Below are 13686 nucleotides of genomic sequence, written 5' to 3'. Positions count from 1 at the left end.
AGCTGTCTGGTGTGCTTAACTTGTTTAGTTTTTCACATGTTTCTTTTGCACAATTCCTACATCACATGATTTGATTTCACACAGTCCTATGAATGTTTAAGCATGAGGTTGGCGAATGTTTTTGCACGAAGGTGATGGACTTGAGCGAGATGGATGTGGGCAAGTATTTGATGTACAGCTTCGTTCGTCGTTCCTTGTTGGCTTTGCAAGAGTGTGTTGCTGTTGTGGAGGTCCCATAATGGAATGGAGCCGTGAGTGCAGAATCTCGTGGTTTACTGGCTTTGTATGCATGAAAGTCATCGTTATGTGTCGCCGAAAGCGGTCGTTTTTCGTTGTAATACTTCGCAGACGACTAGTTTACAATAGCATAGGGATTTGGGAAGGTATGTCGTCTATTCTTCGCCCATCTTCTTTCTTGGTCTCAATCTTGCAGATCTTCAACTTCTGTTCTTCCTGATTTATCTCTGCTTCTTACTTGCTTCTTGGTTCTTCTCTGTGCAGGATATGGAAATATTTATTGATAACTAGTCGCTTTGAAGTTCGCCTCCTAGTAACACTTTGATAAATTTGTTGGGCGTGTGATTTTTACTTTGTGGAAGTTTTCTTCAGTTTCGTGCATCAGCGTCCTCTTTAATAGCAGTAGTGTGACTTTTACGCATGTTTTTTGCCAGTGGAGGCTTGACCAAGCGCTCTTCTCGTCTGGCCGTTTTTTGCTCGCTCCGCAGTGTCGGGGGTGCCCCGGGGCTTACGAGAGGTGAAAATCCGGTGTCCCTGCACCGGTCGCGACGTTCGGCGTTCCATCGCGTCTCTGCAAGGGTCTGTCACTGTGCAGCACCGTGTTACATCCCAGAAGGGCTCCTCCTAGTGGGCAAATTTATTTCCCACTTTCTATACAAGGGCCTTCTGTTGGTTTCGCTGTCCTTTCTGTTCTCTCTACGCTCCTGCTATGTAGGAATCGTGTCTTGCTAATGACGTCCTTTTCTTTCTGGATACATCTCGCGTTGCAACTTGTGGGTCGTTGCTTCTCTTCCTTGCTGGAGTTTTTACAATGGTTCTTACAAAAAGTTTTACTTATAATCATCTAACATATATCTAGTACCTACTTGTTTTACGCCTTCTTAAAAAGCTTTACAAATTTCGGCGCCCTTTCCATGTTACAATTCTAAGATATTTGGAGTCTTAATGCCTACTCAAGAATCCTCAAATTCGTTTTTTATTTTTGTGTAGTGTCGTGGTGTATAGCATTTTAGTATTTCATGCTGTTAGACTATCTACGCTTTATCCTTCACCTTAATCTATGGTACTATTTGTGTTATTATTCAAATTTCTTTCTTTTTTCCCACCTTTCTCTCTCTTCATTCTTCTTTCTCCTGACGATCTTATCTGCAACATAATCTTGAAATATTGTGCTGATTATTTACCAGTAATAAAATTAATCTTCAAACTTTTTGGTATGGCTCACATGGTGAAGTCCTAAGGTTTTGCCTGTTTTTGGTTTCATTAGTTCCACAGCATTATCATGAGCAATTCGGCTAATTGTGACAGGTCCTTTGTATGCGGCGTAAAACTTATGTATTTTGTGTTTCTGTTTGTTGGAGAGATAGTGTGTTTTTACAAATACTTTCTGGCCTACTGAGAATGTTCTTTTAATTGCTGTTCTATCTCCTATTTCTTTTCTTTTGATGGCTGCCTTTCTGATGTTGGAGAGTGCTGTTCCTATGATTGTTTGTGCTGTCTACGTGGTACAACAGGAAATCTAACTATTTCTCTGGTTGTGTTTGGGGGTTCAATATATTTAAGTACAGTAACAGGAGGTAGTAGTGTAGTGCTATGTGGCATTTCATTTATTACTTCTTGAAAATCTTTAAGGTATATATCCCAAGTGTTGTGTCTTTGTGTTCAGCTGGATTTACGCTAGGTTTGTACTTAGATATGTAGATGGGTTTTATTTTGTGTTGTTTTAACGTGTTTTGCCATTCACTAATTTGTATTGTGGGCCATTATCAGAAATTATTCGTTGCACTCGACCTACTTGTGTGAGAAAATCTTGTCTAAATGCTTTACTTATAGCAAGTCCTGTTGCTCGTTTTAATGGTGTCAAGGTAACATATTTAGAAGTAACTACCAAAACGACAAATATGAAAATGTATCCATTTTTTGTGCGTGGGAGGGGCCCCATCAAATCTGTTGCAGCTATTTGTTTTAATCTTTTAGGGATTAATGAAAACATAGGTGGTTTGGTTTGGAAAGTGACGTGTTTAGCCCTCATATATTTTTTGCATTTGACTAATACTGTTCTAATTCGTCTTTCCATATTAGGAAAATGGCTTGTTTGTTTTATTTTTAAAAAGCATTTCTTTGGTCCAAAGTGGCCATTACTTAAATTTGTATACCATATGTACTTATTAATTAGCTCATCTGGGATATAAATTACCCATTCATTCGTTGCAACATTTCGTCTAAAAAATAAAACATTGTTTTTTACGAGATAGTGCTGTCAAATGTCTGGAAAATCCTTACTTCTCCACTTGTGTTTGATTCCTAGTATTTCGGGATCCTTGTCCTGTTCTTTGCCTATGTTTTTCAATGCTGTCGTAATGTAGTTTTCGAAAGGTACTTGTTCCATATAGTACATTGTAAACTGGTCTTCTGCTGTTTCCAAACCTATTTTTTTTATGCACCCTGTGGACATCGTGATAAAGCATCTGCCACTACGGTCCTGGTATGTGTGTAATAGTGAAGTCAAATTCTTGTAGTATTAACATCCATCCGGCTAACCTCCCATGAGTTAGTTTGACGGATAACAGAAATTCTAATGCTTTGTGGTCAGTATATACCTTTGTTTTACTTCCGAATAGGAAGTATCGAAAACGTTGGAAGCCCCATACAATGGCCAATGCTTCCAGCTCCGTGACTGAATAGTTTTTCTCGCTTTTTGTGAGTACCCGACTGGCAAAGGCAACTGTTCTATTTGATCTTTGCCCTGCCTGTTCGTATTCTTGGAATAACACAACTCCTAAACCTGTTTTCGCGCTATCAGTGGCCATACAAAAATTTTGTGTTAGATCAGGATGTGCTAAAATCGGTGCTGTTGTTAGTGCGTTTTTAACATTTAAAAATTCTTCATTGGCTTGTTGATCCCATTCCCATGGCGTGTTTTTTTTTCAGTCAATGCACACAGGCGTGGTGTTGCGACAGAGTCGATCCAAATAAATTTTTTGTAGAATCCGGTGATACCTAGAAATCCTCTGACAGTTTTCTTATTATATGGAGTACAGAATTCTTTGATTGCCGTTAGTTTTTCTGGGTAGGGCATTACCCCTTTCTCTGAAATTATGTGTCCTAGAAATTTGACCTCTCGCCTTCCAAATTTGGATTTTGTTATATTTACTGTGACCCCATGCTCTTTCATGATCTGTAAAAACTGATGAATAAATTTTCTGAGATCGCGGTCAGTTCACTTCCGCTATCAATTACAATATTGACTGGGATATGCTTTACCATGGCCTTCACAATTGGTTGAATTTGAAAGGGTTGGTTCTGTTCTTCTTCTTCTTGCATCAACGAATCCTCCACTGAATCATACATGAGTCTTTTTAGGAATTTCCCTTGTGAATTCGAACTTTCTGTAGGATAAGCTTCGACTGCTACTTCTCTCTCTTTTATTTCCTCTTCTCTATTTCTTCCTTCATTTACGCTTTCTTCTGCATCCTCTACTTTTTCCTCATCCTCGTCTGTCTTCACCTTCTTCGTCGCTACTTCCTCATAATCGCATCTAAATCTTCTATCTGTATTCGCTTTTCTTGTTCAGCTTGTTGATAGTGGTTTCTTTGTCGATAATTTGTCGGTCTATTGGTTCTCCAGTACCTGTTCCAGTTGTCATTATTCCCTCTGTAATAGTTGTTGCCGTTCCTGGGTGAATTATAGTTATTGCCATACTCTCTTCTAAATCCATAACCGGTTCTTTGTTGAAATCTATTGTCGTTTCTTGGTGCGAAGTTATCGCGTGGTTCGTAATTATTGTTTCTTCGTACTGTGTCTTGTGGATTCCATTGCTTTTTGCATTCGTTTTCACGTGCGTCATGTTCCGAAAATATGAACTCTAGTTCCCTTAGAATACCTTTAAATGCTTCGACGTCATTGCCTCCGCGACCTACTAATGATTGCTGGTATTTCAATGATAGCTTCATCGCCCATAATTTAATCAAATCTCCGTCACTGTATGGTACATCTAAGCATTGATTTTTCTTTGCCATTACTTCCAAAAATTTCACGGGACTCTTCTCTCCTGAATTTTCAAAATATGGGTTCTGTAATAATTCCTACGTCACTCTGTTCTGTGCTTCGCTGGACCAATATCGTGAGAGAAACTTCTCTCTGAAATCTTCGTACGATCGGCATGTCGCTGCAACATTCTGCATGGTTTCTGCGACTGTTCCTGACATGTGTGCACAAATAAAGTCTAATTTGTGTGCTAGCGTACAGGGTTCTGGTTATCCTACTCGGTATTGATCAATAAAAGTTCGTGGATGTAATGAGTTTCCTTCTCGAAAGTGTTGAGATTTTCTGACTGTGAGGAAATGATCGTTGTCGTACTTCGTCACAGTTCCATATGAAATTCGCGATTCTTCGACACTTTTGTTTCTGATCATTTCTCCCGTCGTTCTTTCCTGTTGTGGTAGATCCATTGGATATTGTCCACTGTAACTTTCGCCTACCCTTGCGTACTATCGTTGGAGTGGTACGCAATAATTTTCTTCCATCGGTTGTGAACGTGTAGCTGAATGCATTGCATTGTACTCTTCGCGACCTGGCTTTCCATTGTCACGTATTGGTTGGGTATCTTGGCTGGCTAACCTTGCTGCTTCATTGCACGATCCAAACTGTCTTGAAACATACATTTGCGGTTCCGCATGTGTTTGTGCTGACGTTTGTTCATCAAGAATTTCGAAACGTGTTTGTTGCTGTGCAGGCTGTCTGATTTCACGTATGTTACTTTCCGCCTGTTATTGGAATCGCAAATGCGTAATATCTTCGTTAATTGCTTGTTTTTCCGGTGCTGTTACAGATACGGATGTGGTGCTGACTCTGTGCTTGTTCGATCCTGTTCACTACGCTCTTCAATGATTTGCAACAATTCTGTCCGCAATTTCTGAAATTGTCGCTTCGTTTGCGCTTCTATTTTGACTATGCGGTTACCATATCATTTCAGCGCTGTTTTTGTGATACGTTTGTGTAACACACTGTTTTCAACAACTTCACGCCCTGTACCTGCTGCTTGTCTAGTAATTTCATTTATCTGTTTCTCTACTTTCTTGACTTCTCCGTGGGTGTTGTTACGTAATGTTTTGATCTCGTCCTGAATGTCATTACACAATGTTTGCACGTCCGCTTGTACGGTGTCAAAGTCTGTTCTCAGTTGATTGTAACCTGTTATTAAGTTTCCTATCACTTCTCGTGATTCTTTTGCCTCGTCTTCAATATGACTTAGACGTAAATGATTTTTTTTGTTTTGTTCTTTAATCTCACGCAATTGTCTCGTGGTTTCTGCATTCTGAATTTGAATTTGGTTCACTATGTCTTTATTTTGCCTTGTCATGGTTTCCGTAATTTGTTGTAATAATTCTGCCAGATTGGTGGGTCCTATTGCATTTTCTTCCGACGTCCTACGCTCTGTTTTTTCGCCCAAGTGTTGGTTCGCAACCGATTGCATTGACCTCCGCTGTGACACGTTTCTGATCGCTTTCCTTGTACTCTGTGATGAGGGAGCTCTGATTACTTGTACTATAGGTTCTACGTATTCCAGACGCAAGTTAGAATCCTCATCGACTGTCTCTCTACTTTCCTGCTCCTCTGTCGTATGCTGACTTACGTTTTCTATGCCTTGACGTACATTATCCTCGTTATGGTGCGTTATCTGTCCTATTTCTCGCGATACTGCATCGTCTGTTGTACTGTCCTCTATTCTCTGTGCATTTTCATGCTGGGTCTCTACCTCAGTTCGGTCAAGGTCTCGATCTGCCATTGCTAATCTCTCCGAATCCCTTATTTTCTGTTTTAAAAGCAATTCACGCGCCCTACTTCGCGTCAACATGCGCTCATACGATCTCACGCGTTTCATAAATTTTTTGTTCACACGACTTGACAAACCATTCACTTATTTGTTGGACCAGAACCAACTTGTCAACGAAGTATCCGCCACCTGTGCGCTTGCATTGGAGAGAAAACTTAATTCTAACAATTTTCAAAACTCATAACTTAATTATGCTATTGTCACTGCCAGACTCATTTCTATTTAATACTTTTACTATATATCGCTGCAGCTACTGTTTTCGACTATGTATAACCTTAGAAAAAGATTTTTACCACGAACATTTTTCAGCAGGTATTTTTCTGACCTAGTTAGGCATGTGGTCGACCTTCAATCATGGTGTTTTACCATCCTGGCAGGGTCTCAATTTTCTAAACATTGATGGTGGTGTCTGTTTGTTCTATATCGTGTCGCCCTACCACTTTCGCGCAACGACCCTCGGAGCGTGTTTTTTACGGAATTAACTAGTTTGAACCTGAGACCTGTTGCTGGTAAGGAGACGCCAGACCACACATGACATGTAGAATGCAGAAGAGTTCAGTGAGACTAGCGATGATATAACCAAATACTTAATGATCTCAGCGTCAGCTCCACTGCACTCTCTGTAAAAGAATCTTAATACTAACTAAATTTAGTGGAAAGGGTTCAAGGCTTTCCTATTTTTAGTTAGCTGGTAAAATAACGTCGAAAACGCAGTTAAGTTTACCATTGGAAATTTTATTCTACTCACAAAACATTGTTTATAAATTGCACTATTGATAAAAGGAGATGTTTCAATACAGGATGGAAAAAACCAACTACGTTCAACAAAAATGTGAACGAATTTCCCTGAATGGGTTTCCAAGTTCTACAATGGATCGAAGGATGATCTATGCCATATCACATCTATAATCTAGGTTTAAATTAAGTTTCACAAAAGAGCAAACTACAGTCACCCTCAATTATCTTTAATTACTTATCTAACTTGTCGTAAATTACAGTGGCTGATGTGGCTTCTCAATAACTATATAAAAGAGAAATCATCGTGTTTCAGATTTTTACTCCAAGAGGCAAATGTGAAGACCATGAGCTTTAATTTACGATCGACACTAGCACACGCAAAAAGGGGGTGTAACAGATGAGACTTCTGCAGTTCTGAGTGAAGCCTTATGCGCTCAAAAATGCGGCATCTCGTGCGTTCATTACCTTGTCGGTGTTTGTTAGGGGCGGCGGCCGGCGCAGCTCCGCTCACCACGCCGTTTCGGAAGCAACTCTTCTCCTTACTACCTTGCTACAATTTACCGAAGTTGGTTTAAAAAAAACTATATGGCTGTGTTTTCATCTAACCAATCAGGGTCTCAATGTTAACCTTAAGCTCCGCCTACAAAAATTCTGTCTATCCAATGATAAACGTTATACTTTTCGTGGTGGGACAATGTTTTTAAAGTTTGCAACGGGGGGTGGGTGTCCAGTCCGTCCCTTATTGTAGGGCCTTGTAGCTTAACACGTTTCTGCTCTCGGCTTCTCGTTTCTCCCCTCGGAACTGCGTTGGTCTCACGGTGGGAAGGTACGACATGCATTTAGGCATTCTTGTGTTAGTCTGTGGTATTTCATTTGCTCACTCGTTACTCGTATTAATTTGGTTAATTTAATGTCACGATTTATTCGGAGCTATGTGACATACTACTGGATTTGCTTATCATGTTAGGGTTTTCATGGAAGGTGTTGGATTTGCCTGACCCCTTACAACTGTGCTCTATACGTTATGCATAATGTAAACATTAAAACTGATCCAAGACTGATTTTGACTTTTTTAGCTACTGTCTCCATTGCAGTGATCCGATTTTTGAGCACACAGCGTCTCCACTTCTTCGGCTTTCACGCTTGTTTGCGTCATTTGACCATTGTAGTGTCTCATACATACACCAACACAGTAGCGATTGCTCCAGCTTTAGTCCCCTTCAAATGTAGAAAACGGATTACCGCAGCATACAACACACTCAGTGGCCTGTGCCATTTTGTTTTGGGTCCTCCAGCGCCAGTGCTACACTACTGTGTCGCGGCGATTTCGATGTGTGCCAGGAAATACGTCGCTGGAAGTAAATAAATAGAGTAGTGTACAACTTCATGCTTTTAAGGTGATAATTTAAACTTTGTTATACTATTCGCATGTAAAGTGCATCTTCAGTAGTTGTTAGCCATTGCTAGTATGTCCTGACGATTTCAGTGTTTTTACTCATGAGGTCACAAGTTACAAGACTGAGAGACAATTCAATATCGGAAATTGTTCCCATATTCACGTCGAATTCCACTCAAAGGCAAAAAAATACGTACCATGATGGATTTATCGTAATGGGACAGACATCGGTAGATGCTATCGACATGTACAGACAAACAACATTACAATTTCAGAAAAATTAAATGATTTATTCAAGAAAAAGAACTCCACAAATTGAGCAAGTCACCAACGCGTTGGTCCACACCTGGCCCTTCTGCAAGCAGTTGTTCGGCTTGGCACAGATTCATAGAGTTGTTGGATGACCTCCTGACAGATATCGTGCCCATGCCAAATTCTGTCACACTGTATCATTAGAACGTCAAAATCTTGAGCTGGTTGGGGGGGGGGGGGGCTTGCCCATAATGGTCCAGACGGTCTCAATTTGGGAGATATCCGGCGCGTTTGCTGGCAAAGGACGACATGCAGTAGAAACCCTCACCGTGTGCGGGCGGGCATTGTCTTGTTGATATGTAAGCCCAGGATAGTTTGCCATGAAGGACAGCAAAGTTCGGTGTAGAGTATCGTCGTCGTACTGCTGCTCTCTTTGGATGCCGCGGATAACAACCAAAAGGGTCCTACTATGACAAAAAAAATGGCATCCATGACCATCACTCTTGGTTGTCGGACCGTGTGGTGGTTGATAATCAGGTTGGTATGCCACCGCTGTCCAAACGTCTTCAGACACGTCTTTGGTCTGGATTCTCATTTACTGGAGCAGAGGTGTCTACAGGCTCAAAAGCATATCAACCAAAACCACTAAAAATAAACGCAAAGTATATCTGTTGAGAACAGCACATAAAAATTCGCTTGATGCCTTCCTAAGAGAGAGTCTCCATTCCTTCCAAGCTAATTATGTAAGTGTAGACCAGATATGGCTCAAATTGAAAGATACAGTATCGACAGCAATAGATAGATTCATGCCGCACAAGTTAATAAGAGACGGGACTCATGCACCATGGTACACAAAACACGTCAGCACACTGTTGCAGAAGCAACGAAGAAAGCATGCCAAATTTGGAAGAACACAAAATCCCCAAGACTGGCTAAGTTTCACGGAAGCTCGAAATTTAGAGCGGACATCAATGCGAGAAGCTTTTAATAGTTTCCACAATGAAACATTGTCTCAAAATATGGTAGAAAACCCGAAGAGATTATGGTCGTATGTAAAGTACACCAGTGGCCAAAAAAAACAGCCAATACCGTCACTGCGAGATAGTGATGGAAACGTTACCGGTGTTGGTGCCACTAAAGCGGAGTTACTAAATACTGTTTCCCGTAATTCCTTCATGAAAGAAGATGAAGTAAATATTCCACAATTCGAAACCTGAACAGCTGTTGGCATGAGTGGCATAAAAGTAAATATCTTAAGTGTTTCGAAACAACTCAAACCATTTAAGAAAGGCAAGTCTTCCGGTCCAGATGGTATACCGATCAGATTCCTTTCCGAGTATGCAGACACAATAGCGCCTTTCTTAGCAATCATATACAGCCGCTCACCGCACGAAAGGTCTGTTCCTAAAGACTGGAAAGTAGCTCAGGTCACACCAAAATTCAAGAAAGGAAATGGGGGTAACCAATTGAATTACAGACCCATATCACTGACCTCGATTTGCAGTAGAATTTTGGAGCATATACTGTACTCGAACATTATGAATCACCTTGAAGAAACTTATTGATACATAACCAACATGGATTCAGAAAATATTGATCTTGTACAACACAGCTAGCTCTTTATTCCCCTGAAGTAATGAGTGTTGTCGGCAAGGATCTCAGATCGATTCCATATTCCTAGCTATCCTCACAATCGACTATTAATCAAATAGCGTGCATATGGAGTATCGTCTCAGTTGTGTGACTGGATTTGTGATTTCCTCTCATAGAGGTCGCAGTTCGTAACGATAGACGGTAAATCATCGAGTAGAAAAGAAGTGATATTTGGCGTTCCGCAAGGTAGTGTCATAGGCCCTCTGCTGTTCATGATTTACATAAATGATCTAGGTGATAATCTGAGCAGCCTCCTTAGATTTATTGCAGATGATGCTGTAATTTACCGTCTAGTAAAATATTGAGACGATCAATTCCAATTACAAAATGGTCTAGAGAGAATTTCTGTATGGTGCGAAAAGTGCAATTGGCCCTAAACATTAAAGGTGCAACGTCATCCACATGGGTACTAAAAGAAATCCGATAAATTTTGGGTATACGATAAATCACACAAATCTAAGGGCTGTGAATTCGACTAAATACCTAGCAATTCAATTGAAAAACCACATAGATAATATTGTGGGGAAGGCGAAACAAAGACTGCGGTTTGTTGGCAGAACACTTAGAAGATGCGACAAAGCCTCTAAACAGACGGTCTACATTACACTTGTCCTTCCTCTACTTGAATGTTGCTGATCGGTGTGGGATCCTTGCCAGGTAGGACATTGAAAAAGTGCAAAGAAGGGCAGCCCGTTTCGTGTTAACCCGCAACAGGGGTGAGAGTGTCACTGATACAATACGCGAGTTGGAGTGGCAGTCACTGAAACAGAGGAGGTTTTCTTTGCGGCGAGATCTATTCACGAAATTTCAATCACCTACTTTCTCTTCCGAATGCGAAAATATTTTGTTGACACACACCTATGTAGGTAGAAATGATCATTATAATAAAACAAAACAGAGCTCGAACGGAAAGATTTTGGTGTTCCTTTTTCCCACACACCATTCGAGAGTGGAATGGTAGAGAAGTAGTATGAAAATGGTTCGATGTTCCCTCTGCCAGGCACTTAAGTGTGAATTTCAGAGTAACCATGTAGATGTAGTGATGAGTCCCGCTTATAACTGAGTCCCGATGCCTAGCGAAGTGATAGTGACCCTCACTGCCGATTTGCTGTGTCGGTGGAACACCGTTGAAGCACTTAGCACGATCTCCTCCGTGCAACATGAAACAAACCGAAAACAGCAACATTTCAAACATTTCAGTTCATAAATCACATGAATAAATTTACATATTTGAAGTAGATAGTATTAAGGCTTACCTGATGTTGCTCACATGGAAAATAAAGACATTGCTGTTCACCAAATCAGAGCACTACATGCGTCTGTATTCGCCACTTTCCCTATTATGCATAAGTTTAATACTGACACTGAATCTTGTTTTCAAAGTTCTAAGATGTCTTGCTATCTGATGGAGGCAGTAGCCGAAACAGCATAACAGATAGAGAAATTGTAGGAAGCAACCCAGACGGCTATATTCACGAAGTGTTCCATACAGGACACTTTTGAGACGTGAATATTTGACCTATTTCTAGGGCAAATAAATCTCAGGCCATAATTAAAATTGAGATCTTGTAGAGATCTATACATGACGGGATTACACATTTTTAGTAGGAAAAAACAGTGTAGGTTGCAAAAACACCATAACCTTTACTGACGCGTCTAGCCTTTACGAGGCATCCTTAGAGATCGTATAGAAACCATGGCTAATGCTTTAGGCGATGTCTCAAAAAGGCGAGACGCGTCAATAAAGCTTACGCCCTTTCTGTAGTCTAGACTGCTGTTTCCTACTGAAAATCTTTAAGGTTGGTGCACCATGGTCATAGAGTTTGAGGATTTATGCAGATTTTTAAGCATTTCTTCTAAGAGACGGACTTTAAAGCGCTAAGCTATTGCCGCAGAGCCGCGTGCGATTAGCCGAGCGGTCTCAGGCGCTGCAGTCATGAGCTGTGCGGCTGGTCCCAGCTGAGGTTCGAGTCCTCCCTCGGGCATGAGCGTGTGTTTGTCCTTAGGGTAATTTAGGTTAAGTAGTGTGTAAGCTTAGGAACTGATGACCTTAGCAGTTAAGATTTCACATACATTTGAACATTTTTATTGCCACAGAGTGCAGAGCGCTAGGGTGGCTGTCTGCAGACAGTATTTATCACGACGACATCGTAACTTTGGAACTTCAGCGTCATACGACGCTTAATTTAGCTCAATGCATCTTTATTGAACATATTACTGTATAAGGAGACTTCCAGTTCAGTTTCGATGACAGGATTGAAGTTTCTTAAGTGTATCACTATGGTTTCAGAGTCACTCGCAATGCAGGTATGGTGACTGCATCGCCTGCTTCCTCCATTCCATGCTAGCCTTCTCAAAAATAAAAAGTTGATAAATACCTTTTACCCTAATTGTTGCTGTATTAATCGTCGTATTTATCTCCTATTAAAATCATCTGGCTCACAAAATTTTAGCACTGATAACGAAGATGTGGAACACGACTGAACATAAATGAAAAACTTTTTACAATACACATTTTACAATACGCCTTCGGCTTCATTTTATCCAGAAAGGTTGTGAGGAATGAGAAAGATTCGACACTGGTTGGTAGCTGTTCTAAAAAGTTTTTGCGACAGCAAAGAGAGTTTCATCACAAATGAAAAAGAATTGACTGTAGTCAATGGACTGCAAGAAACGTTCAATGTATTCAGAAGTAAAACTTAAACAAAAGAAATTTTAGTCTTAACAAGAAGTCAGTAAACGTATCGAAAGCGGCTATTCAGTCGCTCAGTTCCAATTGACACTGAAAAAGGGTATGATAAACGACTGAAATATCTGATTCGGTTTTCCCGAAAGTGAGTTACAGAGGAAGCTCATAACATGGTTCAGCCTTTCAATCATCATATGAACACCGAAATGGCGGATAGAAAAGCATCTAAAATGGGTCAACAGTCAAAACGCATCAGGATCAGGTGAAATACGTATGAGAGTCTACGCAGATTGCACGAAAGAACATGTTCCCCTTCCATCAGTAATTTATCGTAGGTCTCTGGAGCAACGAATGGTACCTACTGATTTAAGACAACGAAGGTTATTATAGGTCTCAAGAAGAGTCGTCTGAAAGAGTAAATAATTCCACATATCAAAAAAAGTATTGCATCACCCCGATTCCCAGAACTCTTCAAGATTAACGTTGACTGTGGACTGTTAACTGTGTATCACAGACACGGTCCCTTTGACTGTTCAGAGATATCACTAAACCCACCCAAAGATGTAAACAACCATGCATGGCGCTGATGTCTCTAACCACTACGGGACTTAACATCTGAGGTCATCAGTCCCCTATAACTAATTACACCTAACTAACCTAAGGACATCACACACATCCTTACCCAAGTCAGGATTCGAACCTGCGACCGTAGCAGCAGCGCGGTTCCGGACTGAAGGGCGTAGAACCGCTCGGCCACAGCGGCCGGCAACCATGCACGAGCAGCTCCTATTAGACGGAGGGAGTCCGACAGGCAATCAGTGCCAGTCATTCCACCAGGAAGGAGGTACACTACTCGTGTTGTCTGTAGTTCAACCGTGCCTAGAC

This window comes from Schistocerca gregaria, chromosome 4 (genome assembly GCF_023897955.1).
Source record: "Schistocerca gregaria isolate iqSchGreg1 chromosome 4, iqSchGreg1.2, whole genome shotgun sequence".
NCBI lineage: Eukaryota > Metazoa > Arthropoda > Insecta > Orthoptera > Acrididae > Schistocerca > Schistocerca gregaria.
Note: the sequence above shows the minus strand (reverse complement) of the source record.